The following is a 5,264-nucleotide window of genomic DNA, read 5'->3' on the forward strand; positions in this document are numbered from 1 at the left end:
GTGATCAAAATGCGCATGATTTAAGGTACTAAGTGATGTGCTAACATATTTTGCACTTACCTATGTTGTTTTACATATGCCCATTATTTTCTATTCATGTTCATATAACAAAATCTCATCGAAATATTGGCAAGCAATTCCTACAGCAACGCGCAGGGTATCATCTAGTAACAGTAGATAGTTTATTTTGTTAACTAGAGAAGTGCTACTGGTGACAAGTTATATAATAGGTCCATGTACTAAAACCCAGCGTATATATAATAGGTATTTCCCGATGACAAGTTATTTTCTTTGTGATTACTAGGTTCCAAACCTGTTGTTTGATGTTACTGGTATTATGTTTGGTCAATGGCATACCTTCTGGGAGTTCTTCTTTGCAACTTTGATTGGGAAGACCAGCATCAAGACTCGTATTCAGGTCTGTTCTATACATTTTTTATCAATTAATCCTTGTTTTAGTTGTTTTTAAGGTACTTTGGTCATAGACTATTGTAGTAAAAGGTTCAGAGGTCCAACTTGTTTAATTTCATATGCACACTTGATACTGTTATAGTTGCTTTTAGCCATGAAGATTGTGATAACTATAGTCTTCAGATCTAAAATTATAGTTCTATGATGAAGTTATTGTGTAGTTGTCAATTCCTTGTGGTTTGGAGACGTTATAGAGAAAGTTAGAAGACATTCATGCCAACAATATAGATCATCTTTATCTAGTTCTATTTGCTGGAAACGACCTTATTTCACCACACTTATTCATCTGTGTACTGTCGAATGTGCATGTTCATCTCTTTTTTGTTTTCTGTATATCACAGTTATTCCTTTGGCTGTATTTAGTTGAAATCTGTTTCAACATTGGAAGTACTTAATACTTATATTTTTTTTCCTTTTAGGTGGATGGATCTTCCCAAGCCTAAGAGCATGCTGGTACTCTGTTTGGCAGCTTCTTCCCATGCCAAGAAGACCATGGTGCTACTTCGGCCAAGGAGAATCATTTAGGAATGTATTTTCTGACTGTTCAGCTTCGTTTGTCTTTTGGAGGGGCTAAATGGAGCAGCTCTTGTTCTTTTTAATTTTTTGGTAACCATGAGTTGGAATATCATTTTGTGAACAATTCAAGATATTACAATGAATGTGGTCTTATTTACTCAGGTGTGCATATTGCTGTCCAGAAATATGAATGGAATCAATTTGTATTTTTGCTGAATTCTGAATGATTTAATGTAATACCTACCGAATTTGCTGTTCTGGACTTCTATACAGTAGCATGGTCATTAGCAGAAGTTCAATCCTGAAGGTGTATTCCTGACAGGGATACCATCAGGAAAGACAAACTTAGGGCAAAATGTCGTCCGTCAGGAAACGCCATCAGGAATGTATTTCCTGACGGTTACCCTCATGAATGAAGGTCATTCCGTACAGGCTGTTGCTGACGGGTGATTCCTGACGGTATGGGCATGTTCCTGGCGGGTATGGCTTATTCCCGACGGGTTTCAGCCATCAAGAAAACTCAATTTGGGGTAGTGTAGGTCTTTCTAATAGGGTAGGTCCCAAAATATAGATTTCTTATTTCACATGGGTGTGTGTCCGTTAGTATCATTCAGAACAGATTGTCCGCCAGGACCTTTTCCATAGATTGATTTTAAAAGTTTGACCATATCAAATATATCATCACTAGTACGGAGGACATGCTTCTTCCCATGATCTGCCTTACCTTTTAAATGCTTGCCTTTCTTTCTTAAGGCATGCTTGGACAGAAAAAATCGACGATGTCCCAGGTATACATTCTTCTTACGTTTGTCAAGATATATACTTTCAGTCTCATATAAACACTGTGTGCATGCATTGTATCCCTTGTTTGTCTATCCTGAAAGGTCACTAAGAGCAGGCCAATCATTGATGGTTACAAACAACAATGCTCGTAGGTCAAAATCATGTTGTTTGTGCTCATCCCACGCACGTACACTTTTCTTATTCCACGGCTGTAGAAGTCTTCAACTAATGGCCTTAGGTACACATCAATGTCGTTGTCGGGTTTCTTAGGGCCTTGGATGAGCACTGGCATCATAATGAACTACCGCTTCATGCATAACCAAGGAGGAAGGTTATAGATACATAGAGTCACGGGCCAGGTGCTATGATTGCTGCTCTGCTCCCTAAAAAGACTAATGCCATCTACACTTAAACCAAAACATAAGTTTCTTGCAAGACCTGCAAAGTTCGGCCACTTTCTCTCGATTTTTCTCCACTGCGACCCATCAGCGGGTACTCTCAACCTCCCATCTTTCTTACGGTCTTCTTTGTGCCATCACAACAACTTGGCATGCTCTTTATTTCAGAACAGACGTTTTAACCGTGGTATTATAGGAGCATACCACATCACCTTGGCAGGAACCCTCTTCCTGGGGCGCTCGCCCTCAACATCATCAGGGTCATCTTGTCTGATCTTATACCGCAATGCACCGCATACCGGCATGTCAAATTCTTGTACTCCTCAGGATGCAGTCATTAGGGCATGCATATATCTTCTATACCTCAAATCCTAGAGGGCAGAGAACCTTTTTTGCTTCGTACGTACTGTCAAGCAATTCGTTATCTTTTGGAAGCTACTACTTCTTTATTTTAGTAGCAAACCAAATTCCATGTCAGATACACCATTCTCTGCCTTCCATTGCAACAATTACAGTGTGGTACCGAGCTTTGTGTTGTCATCTTCGCAATTTGGGTACAACCGTTTTTTGTGTCTAACATGCAATCGAACTTCAACTTCTCCCTTTCACTTTCGCATCCTCTCTATGCATCAACAATGACTCGGCGAAGATCATCATCGGGCACATCTGGTGCCTCTTGATCTTCAACTCCCCCCATTGCAGTATCACCGTATTCAGGGAGCATAGGATAGTTATCATCATCCTCTTCTTCTTCATTGTCTTCCATCATAACCCATCTTTCTCTGTGCTTGGTCCAAACATTATAGTGTGGCATGAAACCCTTCTCAAGCAGGTGGAAGTGAAGGATTTTCGAGGAAGAGTAATCCTTTGTATTCCCATAGGCAGTAAGTGGACAATACATAAAATCATTCTGCTTGTTTGCCTCAGCCACATCGAAAAAATTATAAAGGCCCGTAATGTACTCAGAGGTGCGTCGGTCACCGTACATCCATTGCCGGTTCATCTGCATGCATTATATAATTAAGTATATCAAAAACCATTACGGAACATCATGAATATAGAAATGACCAAATTAATACAAGTTCATCATCACACTAAAACCAAAGTACAGTAGTGATCAAATGTTATTATTGGAAAAATAAATACATAAAGTTCATACATAGTTCTCATAGAATAACATACAGCTCTCTAGAGCATCTAATTAAAACATACATTGAAACTAACATACAACTACATAAAACATTTAAATGCAACAACAAATACGATCAAAATCGCAACTAAGGTAACAACTGATCCAACATCATAATGATACCAAGCCTCATTATCAATGGCATATTTTCTAATCTTTCTAATCTTCAAGCGCATTGCATCCATATGGATCTTGTGTAGATCAACAACATCGGCAACATGCAACTCCAATTTCATCTTCTCTTCTTCAATTCGTTTCAATTTTTCTTTCAAATAATTATTTTCTTTTTTCGACTAAATATAACCTCTCGACAAGAGGGTCGGTTGGAATTTCCGGTTCACATACCTCCTAGATAAAAACATCTATGTCACATTGGTCGGCATAATTGTCATAAACACTAAATGAAACAAATAGTTATAAAAGATAATATGCCACATCTGAATCATAGACCGGAGGAGAGCCAATGGGGGCGTATACCAAAACCATGGCACTATATTATAATAAACAACAATACAAGTAAGAAAATTATACAAGTAGCTATGTAAATCATATAAGTAAGAATTTTTCTTTTAAAAAGAAGATAAGAACAAGAGGCTCAACACGGTGGTGCCGGCGACGAGATCGGCGCGGGCGATCGGCAGCAGTGAGGACAGGGACAGGGACGGGACGACACCCTACACATGTGCAAACTCTAGAAGTTAATTTGAGCTCAGATTGTGCATCTAAATCAAAATAACTCCCACATACACTCCTCCACTAAAACTCACAAACCACTCTACTTCTAGAGCATTTGAAATGAGCTAAACTAGTAGTGAGAGATGGAAGGATGAAGTTGCTAACCTTTTAGAACACTTGGATAGTTGGTGCACCCCCAAACCTAGACAAATCTTGGGGAAAATGTAGCTTGAAGGTCGAGCTTGGAGAGGAGAAAGCTTAAGTGTGGCTCGGGCATTTCATCGAACACATGATGTGCATAGGAGGTGAGAACAGAGTAGCACACACCTCCCACACGCCTGTCGGCCAAAAAACAGAGGGCAGAGCGGGCAGGGGCGAGCATATATATAGGCATTTTTTTAGTCCCGATTGGTGTCTAAAACCGGGACTGAAGAATGACCTTTAATCTCGGTTGCAGACACCGACCGGGACTAAAGGGGTTGCGCCAGGAGCGAGGCCCTTTGGTCCCGGTTGTTGTTTGGAACCGAGACTAAGAGTAAGTATAATAAGGTGATGCAAGCGGGCTGTAAGGATTAAATATTGTATTATTGCTTAGTTGGAAGAGAGAGAAGATGAGAGAGAAGGGAAACGGGCTGTAGACTTACAGCCGGCTGTAGCACGCGCTCCAAGAAGCTTTGTGAGAGTGAAAGATGGGTCATATGTTGACAAAGTAGTACTTTCTTATAGCCAAGAATTATACGTGTTAGCTATTATATTGGTTGTAAATGACATGGCAACATGTTATAGCCAGCAACTGGCTATATTACTAACCATGCTCTAAAGGTCACAGCCCAATCGGGACTGATGCCTGCCGAGGCCTGGCCGGCGTTCTAGCCGCTCAAACCGGGGCTGATGCTCCCATTAGTCCCGATTCGTAACACGGCCGGGACCGTTGCTCTGATCTGGCAAAGACCAAGCCCCGTTTTCTACTAGTGTGGTGCCATCAAATCTAGTTATATCGCAACACAATCAAGACACCGGTAACGACCAGTTTTACCACGCCGTTATTAGTACGTGGTCAAGCGGATGTTGTATTCTCTACTTCGGCATCCCTATATAAGGTGAAGTTAGGGTAAATAGACAAACTCAGTTGGTTCAACAAGATCGACAGGACCACAGCCTCTAACCACAATGTTCATGCGTGAGAGAACAACTAGCACCTCGCAAAAAAAAAAAAAACTAGCAGGAGTAGG

This window comes from Triticum aestivum, chromosome 2B (assembly GCF_018294505.1).
Source record: "Triticum aestivum cultivar Chinese Spring chromosome 2B, IWGSC CS RefSeq v2.1, whole genome shotgun sequence".
NCBI classification, from domain to species: Eukaryota; Viridiplantae; Streptophyta; class Magnoliopsida; order Poales; family Poaceae; genus Triticum; species Triticum aestivum.